The following is a 13098-nucleotide window of genomic DNA, read 5'->3' on the forward strand; positions in this document are numbered from 1 at the left end:
TAAGGAATATGTGTGCCGTATTTTCTTCCATATCTAATTCACTTGCATCTCCTAAAATATACAGTGTGGGTGAGGTTGGGATATGACAATTAAACCATACTGATAGATCTTCACATATCATCTGCCAGAACTTCTGCACCGGTGTGCAGGACCATATTGCATGCATGTACTGTAGTTCTCCACAAAGTTACCTGAGCAGTGGGTACATAAGTTTGAGTGTTTAAGGCCTATTTGGAACATCCTTTGTCCTGTGTAGTGTATTCAATGGAGAGTTTTGTATTGTACAAGTTGCAAGTTGGGACTTTTAGTCATTTTGAAAGGGTTTAAATGTATTTGATTCAAAACGTTTTGCTCGGGATCAATGGATAGATCTTGCTCCCATTTTGAGGTTGGGAGGGAAATTGAGTCATCTATTTATAGATTTATAATCCCTTTATCACGCCATACAGGAAAGTTCAATGCTTTCTTTTTTTGGCAAATATCTGGATTGTTCCAAATGGGTGTTAGATTACAGGGCTAAGTGCAGACCTGGTTATTTTTAAAAATTCCCACCAGGCTGTCAATGAGGTTACTAAGGCTTTTAAAACAGTTATAACACTTCATGCTACGACTTATAAAGGGTAGATCAGAGATTTTTTACTTCTCCACTGATTGCTTGTTCTAAGTCCAGCCATGGACTGTCTACTGGGCTTGATTTAATCCAATTTGATACATACTGCAATCTGTTGGCTAAGAAGTAGTGATAGAAATTTGGTAGTTCTAGACCACCATCACCTTTAGCATTTTGTAGGGTTTTTAATCTTATTCGCGATGGTTTATTCTCCCATAAAAATGATGAGATGCTTGTGTCTAGTGATATAAACCAAGCAATATTAGGGATCATTGAGAACAAGTAGTTGATTTTAGGCAGGATCTTCATTTTAATGGTGGCAATTATACCCATGAGTGATATAGGTAGAGTTTTCCATCGCATGAAATCATCTTCTACCATTTTTAATACTGGAATGTCATTCATCTGTACCAAGTCTGAGAGCCTGGTGGAAAAATGTATGCCTAAGTATCTGAGGTTACCTGACTGCAACGGAGTAGCAGTTGTGTTTTGGAAATTACAATTCAAAGGCAGAACTGTTGGTCTGCTCCAGTTGACGGAGTAGTCTGATATAGATGAGAACTTATCTATAAGTGATATTGTCTTAAGAAGAGAGGCTGGTGAGTTCCTAAGAAAGAGTAATACGTCATCTGCATAAAGGCTTATCTTATGGTCTATTTTTTCTGTTTGAATTCCTTTAATATGTAAATTTTGTCTAATCACCGCTGCTAGTGGCTCAATGAAGATAACAAAAAGCGAGGGAGAGAGCGGGCAGCCCTGCCTGGTGCCCCTCTGCAAACGGAGGCTTCGAGAAAATAGTTCATTTGTCCTAATACATTCATTTGGAGAGCTGTATAGTGTTTTAATCCAGCTTATGAAGGATGAACTAAATCCAAATTTATGTAGAACTGCAAATAGAAATTTACAATTTACTTTGTCAAATGCTTTCTCTGCATCTAGAGATATAACCGTGGTTTCTAATTTGTTAATGGAGCAATAGTCTATAACATTCAATAGTCTACGTGTATTATTGGCTGAGTGTCTACCCTTGATAAAAACCTGTTTGGTCAGGATGTATAAGAAATGGACTAACTTTCTCTAATCTTTTGGCAAGGACTTTGCCAAATTATTTTAAGATCTACGTCTATGAGTAAGATTGGGCGGTAGCTCGACGTTGGGTCTTTACCAGGTTTCAGAAGCAGGCTAATAGTTCATGTTTGGAGATAGCGAGTGATCATTCTGAATTTCAGTAACCATTCTGATAAAAACGGGTGCTAACGTTGGCCAAAATACTTTGTAGAATTCTGCTGGGAAACCATCGGGACCTGGGACTTTATTATTTGGAAGATGCTGTACGGCTCCGGGTCCGGTGGCAAAAGACCCATCCGCTGACATACAGTTTGTTGACCGCGATGACAGCACGGGAGCCTCCGTCGATGAATTTTTTTCCTTATAGGGAACAGGATCTTCCTTCTTTCCAGGATCTCCTTGGGAAACTGGTCATTGATGCTAAAGTTTGTTCCTTTTAATTCCCGGCCGAGGCTTTTAACCAGTTCTTTTTGTTTAAAGTGCTCGAATTTAGCCACTATTGGTCTGGGTCTGCGTCCGTCGGGTCTCTTCACTCCTAGGTGGTGAACTCGATAGAAGCTGATGGTTTTTACTGTGTCCTCCGGGAGTTTTAGCTGAGTTAGAATGAACTCTTTCACTGTAATAATAATAATTATAATAATAATAATAATAAATTTTATTTGTATTGCACTTTATATTTTAGCAATTTCAAAGTGCTAAAATATGCTTTCTCCAGGATGCCTGAAATTACTAAATTGTCTCTCATGCTGCGGGCCTGGAGGTCAATGATAGTTTATTTTATTTTTTAATTTTCCTCCGAAAGGCGCGTCATTCCATCTGTGAGGGATTTTACCGATTCCCCGAGGGTCGCATTCTCTGCAGCAAGTGATTCCACCTGTTGTTGGCTGTACTCCACTGACTCACGCAAAGCCTGGAACTCTTTATGGAGAATTTCCATTAGGGACAGACGCGCCTCTAAGCAGGATAGTCGTATATCTATAGACTCCAAAATGTCTGTCACATCGTTGGTATTACGAGAAGCCGCTTCTGGGGAGTCCTCGGGGCGGCTTCTCTTGGAGGACGAGTTATTTTTACAGGTGGAAGTGGTCGGTGTTTTGTCTGATTTCCGCATAGCAATTCTCTCGAAGTACTTGTCTATACAATTTTCTAAACTGTTCAGAATTTCACTGTGCTCCAGGATGCTAAATTTTTTTATGGATACAACTGAAATGAATTTTGATTACCTTTAAGGCTGTCTAGAGATAAGTTGGCGTGGAAAGAATCCGATTGATAACCTTTTTGCAGTCAGCTGCGCACCGCCATGTTCAATACTGCCGTGCTTCTCGTCGAGGTCTCGCGTTGTTACAGCATAGCCCCTACTCAGTTTTTCTCCGGTTTTCTTGCTGCTCTTGTCTCTCGCACCCCAGTAAAATGGCCGCCGCCTCGTTTCCATTATGTATACCTTGGACAATGACGTCAACTTAATGCGACTTATCATATTTTGACTCTCGTTGCTCTAGCTTCTTAGTAGCTGACAGGAGAACAAAAGGATATCAGTTCATCAATTGAAATTTCTCAAGTTCATGACTGTAAGTATGACCACAGTGCATATGGTGCAACTGATAGTTTTGTCACTTCATACCATCTGATGTGGACCCAGGCCGCATGTTAAACATGTCAAGTAAATTGGCGATGCTAATTTCTGTTAGCCTGTTAATGGCAGTTCCCATTAGGTGTTAGCATAGTGCTAATTGTCAATGACGGTAATCGATCTAAAATCATTTTGGAGGCCTACGTGGTCCCACTGTTAAGCAAATAAATTCAGTGAACCAAATCTGAAACAGCACAAAGACGATAACAGTCTTAAAAATGATTAGACTAAGAGCTCTTTCATTTAAAAACAAATTGAGCTTAGGCTACTTGAAGCCTACATCTAAATGCCTGTGTTTGTGTGTTTGTGTAGGTTCCTGTGATATCCTTCAAGCCCAGCAATCACCACACAATAAATATTACTTGGCTTGTGCCATTTATTTGCACAACTGCAAACAGGCTTAACGGCTTCTGGCTCAACTTCTTGTTCTAGCTAGCTTCCATTATTCCCCAGAACGTTAGCTCCCTCTAGAGGAATTATATGGGTATTGTGACGCCCGCTCCGTCCGCTCCTCGTGTGTGCCACGCCCCCTAATTACCCACGTGTGATTTCCTGATCGTGCCCAGTCGTGTCTTGTTTCCTGCTGCCTTGTTTCATGTATTTAAGTTCCTGACTTGTACTAACCCGTTGTCTGTCATTGATGTTAGTCTGCGTCTAATGTTCCCGGCTCCCCGAAGCCCGATTAAACCCTCGTTTACCCCGATTCCTGCTTGCCTGTCTATTTTGGATCGCTCGCGCTCCCTGAGCGATCTTCAATCCAGCCCGTCCTGCACTACGCGTGACAGGTATGCTTTCACGTTCAGTTTACCACAGTTAGCCTACAGAAAATCTGTATTGGATCAGTATTTCTGTTTAGCCTACATTTTTGTGCATTACTGTATTTAATATCTTTGACACTAATAGGCAGTGTTGCAGGAAAATAGTAGCCTATAATGGTTAATTTAGAGAATGTGTTTCTAATTACAGAAGTGAGGGAGAGCAGAATCATGTGAAGGAGGTGTACGTTTAAGGTGGAATGGACGATAAATCCTGAGTTCAGGTACTGGATAGGGCATGTGACAGATAATGTACATCGGGCATACTGCAAGATATGCAAGAAAGCTTTTGATGTAGGCAACATGGGCATTTCTGCTGTTCAAAGCCATGCCAAAGGACAGGGACACAAGAGGGTCCTCTCCTTTTGAGCAAGTCACTGGTGTTGTGTTAGACCGTAGCTACTTGCCAGCCAGCTTTGGAGCCCTAACTGAGAATGCTCTGGTGTATATCACAGGTTTTGTTGTTAGGCAGGTCGTGAAGAAGCTGAAGTGTGATGTGCTGCAGTAGCTTGGTTAGTACAGCCGTGCCTTCACGTCTCGTCAGAACTATCATCTGCTGACCTTGCGTAACAATGGAGGCCTGCTGATACTAAGCCATGGTACAGTAAAGGCGATTGGCTCAGCTGAGCAGTGCATCAGACAGGCCTCCAACATCCAGTCTCTGTTGAATAGGGTTGTGAAAGCAGATGTAGGTTTTCAGGATATATTTAATCGTTGTGATCACATTGCTGAAACTCAAGATGGCATTGGCAACCATCATTTCAATTTAATTTCACTTGTCTTGCTTTCACAAGTTGAGAGAAGACCATGTGGCAAAAGTACATACTCTCCAACTACAGAGCAGCAGTTTGAGGAAGAAACTGTGTAAAATAGTATTGTTACAAGGATACTAAATACTAGACACAGAGCCTCTGTCTTCCCACCCCCACCCCACAGGAAAGACACAGCTTCTGTACTGACACCAGTATATATTGCAGTTCATTGGCTATAGTTCTTGACAAATAATACACAAGATGCCTGTGTGTATGGACCTGCCCTGTCTATAGTTATTTTTCCAAAAAGCAGGTAAACGGATGTTCATCTTTCATATTAAATGTAAAAAAAAAAGAAAGAATTTTCTTTGTCTGGAAAATGTATTGTGTACAGTTCATTGTCTATAGTTCTCTACAAGTCTATACAAATGCCCGTTGCTTTGGATAAAGGCGTCTGCCAAATGCTTAAATGCAGTAACGGTCCTAGCCGATGAGGCGCCCTAGGCGAGCATCCCCCCCCCCCCCCCCCCCAGGCGTAGGGAAACTATAGCGGAACTAATGTTGCGTTTGGGTTGAGGTCTGGTCAGTTTTGCTGGTAACATTTTTGTTTTGCTCAGTTATAAGTGCAGCATTTGTTATGCGGCTGAGAAAGTGTTTTAAGTTATAATGTCAATATTCATGGATATTGGAGTTATTGTATGAGCTGCACTCATAAGTTAATGGCGTGAGCGAGCTGTAGCCTATTTATGTTTGTGTTTGGTTATTTTTAGGAAATTGCCTGTGTTTTTACTTATTCATTTTTTGATGTATGTGCTTTATTTTATCTAGTTCTCACGGCATGCTCGACCGGATAGATATGTGAATAAATGCCCGTGATCAGAGATCAACTTGTGTTTGTTATTGAGGGAGGTTACAAGGGGGGGGGGCTCATAGGAAAGTTATGTATCATCATCATCGTCATCATCATCATTATTATTATTACTACTTAATAGGCTTTGTTTAGCAGGTAAATTCATGTGGGCTTGTTCTTTTCATATTAAGACACATTAATACCAACTAGCTTTAAGAATAGTGGAATGTTACACTTTTTTCTTCCTCCGTTTGTGGCGCCCCCTGGATGAATGGCGCTCTTGGTCCATTGCCTATATTGCCAATGCCACGAGCCGGCCTGCATTAATGTAAATGCATGAGTGGTAACACAATGGGATTTATCATGGAGATTACCAGGGTCTTTCAGCTAACATTGCTGGCCTTTTTTGTGGTGTTTTGTATTTGCATTGTTCTGCACGTAGTAGGAGAGTAGTGTATGTTTATTTCGATTGGAAGAATGAAAAAATACCTATATGCGCATTACATTTTGAACATAAAAGTAGGCTGTGTTAAGAAAAACCGCTTCCCTGTCGATTTACTCGTGGCTCGGTCGTAAATACATGTCTGACATTTATAATGAACCAAGACAATAAAAATCGCTTCTCAAATTTGCCCATTTATGGTTCTTTATTTCTGAATGCCAGCTTGTCCCTGATAGACGTTCATTCATTTAAAAGGAGCTCTACCCCGTCCCAAGATGGCGGCTCTGTTGAAGCATTCGCTCCCATAGACGGCTGTATTCAACGCGACATCCAGTGTTTATATCTCTGGTACTGATCTAGCTGTAGTTAGATTAAATACAGTACAACTCTTCACGTAAACCCGCATTAGAAACAGAGGTACAGAGAGAGTGTAAGGAAGCTAAACTTCATCCATTATTATAAAAAGAATAAAATACATTACTCCAGATTGCAGTGTTAGTTTGGCCTCCTTTGCATATTTTCCTTTTCCTTCACAATTCATTTATAAAAATAGATCCAGAAAAAGGAATAATTGGAATGTTTCCTTATAGAAACAGTGGGACAAGATAACACTGTGGCCGTTATGAAGCCAGGCGCCGAAAGTTGGTGACGTATCCCAGCTAATAAATGTTATTTATGAGAAAACTACAGTAATGTGGATGTCAGTTCTTCTTTATGCGTGAAGGATGGCGCAATGGCCCTGGTGGACGGCGTGGCCAATGCTGCTGACAGCCTTCGGCTATGATACAGTCCCAATGACCGAGCTGGAGCACACTTCCACTTTTAGGATTGGATGGAGAAGCAGCATACAAGATCGACAGCAAGACAACTTCACCTGTCCAGCAAACCAACCATGCTGAACTGGCCCCTACTAATGGAAGTGAGATGTACTTCTGCAGGGGGTGTTATAGGGGAAAGAACATCCTTGCGTCTGCCGGAGTGCCCCCTCAAGTGGCTGTGACCGAACTCGATGGATGAATTGGACTGCATGTACTATGGCTATGTTAAATGCCAAAATACAACGAAATAATGTTCAACGAATGTTATTGACATCTAATCATAGTGCATGGAAGCAACTGTGGAGTATTAGTTCTACTATGTGGTTACATCTAAAGCCTGAAATACCTCAGTGTAATGATACTTTATGCACTGGGCATGGGGGAATGTATAATGTAGCTACACACCAAGCTCAATGTAGATTCCACGGGTTGTCCATAATAGCTGGAGGGGCATAATGGTGTCGTGGATCGCCCAGGGGAAGCCCCTATGATGTCACGCGGGACTCCCCTGCCACACCCCCGCTGGTTTCCCTAGGAGGGAGTTGAGCAGCGGCCGTAGCGCTTCTACACCTGTCCCGAGAACCGGCAGGACCGGTTACCGTTTGCCCTCCTCTACCAGCTGATGCCCGTCGGGGTAATCGGCGAGCCTTTTTATTCGTGTTTGGCACACCTGCCGGTCTTCAGCCCTCCGTGCTAAGTTCCAGCGTTTATTCCCTGACCTGTCTCCACCTCTGTTCTGCCTCTTCCGCCCTTCGCTTATAGCCTAGCCCTCTCACTGCCGATGCCGATCGCCTGACCACCTGTCTGTTTTCACTACCTCGATTTTGGATTTTTTTTGTCTCTGTCCTGTTGCTCTCTCTTCCGGAGTTGACGGAGAAGATAAATATTGGACTGATCCGCTATAGCGTCCTCCTTATTTTCCGCAACCCCCGCCGTGATTAATGGACTCTACAGGTAAAGGGAGAATAGCTAGATACCTATACTAACAAAAGGTATGATATACGAGATTGTGATAAAACTGATAGAGGATATATATGCTCACTACGAACACGTCATACTAACCCATGTTTTGATACGAAGGGAAACGTGTGCCAATAGTACTATTGGCCCCCCCGAGATATGCTATTTGAAGTCGGTCCTCACATCCTTTGTGTGAGTACCATCCACGTCCATGAACATCTACCATACGTGCCGTATTCCGGATGTTAGAATAACACATATATTTGGAAATGGCAAAACAAAACATATTGGTTAAAAATTCGAACACCTTATGAAAGTATAAACCAAACGCAAATGTCACAAGCAACGCAGTTACTGAATATTTTTGAATGTGTGAAACTAACGTCAATATCTGTCATTGCTTGTTGCACATGCTTGAAAATTAGTCAGAAATCTGTCCACTTAAAACTACGTAAATAAATTCTCTACTTGATGGGCTGGTGCTGAATGAATAGGCCAGCTGGCCAACTTGTGTCTGTGCCACTGACTGGCATCCTGACATATAATGACTTTTCCCCCCTCACTGTAAAAAGTCCAGACAGCAAATTAGTTAACAGTAATTAGTAATCACGTGTAGTTCTCATTTATCGTGATGTAAACTTCAAAACCTTTTCTGCACATTTTAATGATTTTATTAATATTACCTAATTTGTTTATCATTTTCTGCAATCACTGTATGTTAAAGCAAGTTTTAAAACTAGCTGTAAAATTATTGATGCTGTTGTTGAGCTGAAATTTGTTGCCGGAGCCTTAGGATATGCCTCTATACACAGGAGTGAGGGGATGGATACACTATTCTATGGATGCCTCTGAAGAGAATAATTATCCCGATTTTATATTGAGAGAGATGGTTAATTCCATTTTAATGCAGACTGGGTTCACAGCCCCTGTTCTGCCCTTGATCTTTTGCATGCATGCTATCATGTATTAGTTTACTCTGAATTTTGATCACATGTCAAACTAAATAAATTTTGGACTGGATTCCATGTTTTTACGCTGTAAGTTACATTTTTATTTCAGCATAATTATAAGATCCCGCAGGTAGAAAATAAGTCTGTTACTTAATAAATGACCATAAAGTAGTTGCTGCTGTATATATTCCATAAATATACTGAACTGGAGTTCTATGCATCCTTACAAAGTAATAACTGTAAGCGTTCTTTAAGTATGAAAGAGTTTAGGACATTGTCACCTGCAGTGGATGGCCACATGTCCCCATAATTATAACTTTAGATTATATTTCTGCATGACTGAGTATTCACTGAGTAACTGGTAGTGTTGGATGGTATTCACGCCTCATATTTACCATTTATATCAGTCTTCAAAGTGTTTAGATTATTAAGGCTGGTCTTGGTTGTTTTCTTGCCTGGAGAAACAGAAGTTTGATGCCATGACGCCACAGCTGCTCGCCGTTCCTGTCAGTACGGTGGAGGTAAGAGTTTGAAACGTTCATCAGCCTGTCAGCTACGCATCTCGCCTGGATACAGGACTCAGCTTTTATTCTTCCGTAATACGCCCTAAGCCCCTCACTCTACTCAATCTCAGTGCTGTTTGGTAGTAAATAAGTCATTGTCACTGACTGCCACAGATTACGGAAATTAAATGGCACAAGTGTAACCCTGTCATTTTAAAGAGGGTAAACTCTGATCAGGAAATTTACGATGTCAGAATAAACTGATTTTTTAAAAGAACTAACTAATGTGCCCTAATAAGGAAATGCATACAATCAGAATAAAATATCTGTGGTTTTTAACAGTGGTACAGTAACAGTCTGATAAAGAAAGGTATCAGATCAATATATCTATAGCATGTAATGGAACTTGCATGAATATATTCTCCCCTCCGGAATTCATAGTTCCAGTAGTTATCTGAAATTGCCGTTATTCGGAAAATTACAGACTATGAACAAAAACGGACAATGCAAGAAAATAAAAGAATGTGTATGACGGAACTCTAGAGTATTTTTGCAAGGGTGGGTACTAGCTGGTTTATGTACTAGCTCACATTCAAGAAACACCATAAATGCTACTCATACACAGTTGGGGGGCAGGGGTCAATACATAGACCAAGTCCTTGTGCCTGTAATCGGAAGGTCACCGGTTCAAACCCAGCCTCAGCACGTCTGCGGGTCCTCGAGCAAGGCCCTTAATTCCCCCCAACTCCCTAGACGCCCCAACAGGTAGCTGCCCTTCACAGACAACTTACTCCACAAAGGGCATGTTGAGGGAGACACAAAAAACGCAATATCCCCACAGGGATTAATAAAGTATTGATTATTATTATTATTATTAGAAGTTGTAGACGATGAATTCCAGCTGAATGATGTTAATTTACACATTGCTGAAACTAAAGTGGAACGCCTCAACATAAATGATCTAGAAGCAGGCAGTGTGAAGGTGTCCACATCACATGGCGATGTGGTGAAGGGGCCTCTGCAAACAACGTATGGGAAACAGAAGAAAGGAAAGAACCGGCAAAATTACACCCCACTGTCAAAAACGAGAGCCGGTGGCTGAAGCTGAACATCCTTCTCAGCCTGTTATTTGAATTTGTCAAATTGTTTTTAATCATTGTGGGATTAGCCCCATTGAACCCTTCACATACATACTTACAGCATCTCTAATATACTTTGAATTGTAAACATGTTTCTTCTCTACATCCATTTATTTCTTACCTATTATGCAATGTAAGGGGAATCTTACTAATGCTAATAATTACAACTAATATTGTAACTGTGTTTTGCTTATGTTTGGAAGTCCTGGGTTAAGGACGAGGAGTTTTGTGCGTGCATGCGTGCCTGCATGTGTGCATGCCTGTGTAAGTACCTACCTGTCTGCGCGTCTGCCTGTGTGCGTGCATGCCTGCTTGTGTGGGTGCGTGCATGCCTGTGTAAATACCTACCTGTCTGCGTGCCTGTGTACATGTCTGCCTGTGTGAGTGCATGCGTGCTTGTGTGGGTGCGTGCATTCCTGTGTAAGTACCTACCTGTCTGCGCGCCTGTGTGTGTCCGTGTGTGTGCCTGCCTGTGTGTATATGTCTGTGTGTGTGCATGCCTCTGTGCATGCCTGTGCTTGCGTGCCTGTGTCCGTGCATTCCTGTGTGCTTGTATGCACCTGTGTCTCTGTGTGTCCTTGCATGCATGGGTGCCTCTGAGTGCCTGTGAGCCTACCTGTGTCTGTGCCTGCCTATGTGTGTGTGTGTCTGCGTGCGTGCCTGTGTGCGTACATTTGTGCGTGCCTATGTGTGTGTGTGCCTGCCTGTGTGCGTGTGTGCTTGACTGTTTGGAGGAGTGCCTTTATGCATGTGTGCATACTTGCCTGTCTGTGTTCGCGCGCGCTTGCCTGTCTGCCTGCCTACTTACATGCCTGCCTACTTACATGCCTGCCTACTTACATGCCTGCCTGTGTGCACCATTCACACTCATGGTCAACTTGTTAACTCCAATTAACCGCAGTATGTTCCCAGAGGCGGGTGGCACGGTGATGCAGTGGTTAGCGCTTTCGCCTCACACCTCTGGGATTTGGGTTTAAATGCGGCCCTGAACAGGAGAAGCCCCTGCGGCCCTGAACAGGAGAAGCAGTTTCAGAAGATGGATGGTTGGATGGTCCCAGAGTTGTGAGACAACAGTGCTAACCACTGCACCACTGTGCCATCCCCATGTATGGGATATATAGGAGAAAACTGTAACAGGTTATCCAGTGTGTAACATGTCAAATCATATGACCCAGCCTGTTCCTAAAGGGGACTCGAGAGATTCTGAGTTTAAGAGCCAATAAGGCACAGTTTAAGTCTCTGTAGTGTAAAAATAATGTAACAACAAACAGTTCTATCAACCTGTATGAAGCATATGCAAAATCAATGAACAATGCAAAAATAAGTGTAACTGTCCTGCACTATGTAGCGTATAGTATAGTCATATATACTTAGTCAGTTAATTTTTAATTAGTTACAATTTTGATACAAATTACTATACATTTTAGAAGAAAAATGTTCTATCTATAATTTCTCATGTGTCAGTAATGGCTGGCTGCTTTTGCCAGGTTCCATGTATAAAGTAAATAAGGCTGAATTTTACTTAAATATTTGTAGTGCTGATATTAGGAAGAACCATCATTCTTTAGAATTCCACATCCTTTTAAGTTTGGTTCTAATTGTGGTTGAGGAATACCTTCTCTTAGCATCCAAGAGATAGCTTCATTTTCGATTTTGTATTTGTCGCTCCCTCGCTCAGACCTTTGTTCTGTAAACTGCTGTTCAATACTCTCAGCTGTAAGCTTTTCGTTGATCTTTGTAAATACCGTTCTGAATACGCCTGGATGGCTCTGGATAGCATCCAGTAGTCCACAGCTACGAAGCCCATCCTGGAACCTATAAAAAATTTTGATACATTGATCAAAAGAGAAAAAAAACATCCACTAATTTTGAATGCCCTATAAACTTTGAACATGGATAATACATGATGAGGAACATGCCTTTCAAAGTGTTTCCTTATCCTGAAGGACAAACCAATTAATGACGTCTTGCACCACTTCATTTTTATTACTGACAGAGATGCTTCGCAGACATCCAGCCAGCATCAGGTGGGTCTCACATCTTTCAACAGCTTTGTTCAGGTTTTTCTTAAACTCTGAAGCCACAACTTGACACTGGATTGAAAACATTTATTTTTACAGTGAATTATTTGTTCATGCAAACATTAATATCAAGCTTTTCAAATGCACATGAGCATAAAGAGAACTGACAAAACGTACTAAAGAATACGTAAACATTGCTATAAACACCATTTTAAAATTGTACAGCAGTCTGAAATGCAATTATTCACGTTCTTCCCCTACCTCTGACAGCAAGCTTTTTAATTCATGATCATGAATGTCCTCAATGTCTGCACTTTCTGCACCTGACACTATGGCTTGATACAAGACTGGAGCAAAGAAACGTGGGGATGGTCCTCCTTGAACTATGCCCATTGCAATCAACTCTCCTGCATAAAAGTAGCTGTTTTCTTTTAAAGCTACCAGAGAAAGATGAGAAATCATGCAATTACATTCTCAACAGTAACCAAAGCCTGACATATATATGAAATGTTTGATGGTTTCCCTCTGCAACACTTACAC

Source organism: Brienomyrus brachyistius, chromosome 16 (genome assembly GCF_023856365.1).
Source record: "Brienomyrus brachyistius isolate T26 chromosome 16, BBRACH_0.4, whole genome shotgun sequence".
Lineage (NCBI taxonomy): Eukaryota > Metazoa > Chordata > Actinopteri > Osteoglossiformes > Mormyridae > Brienomyrus > Brienomyrus brachyistius.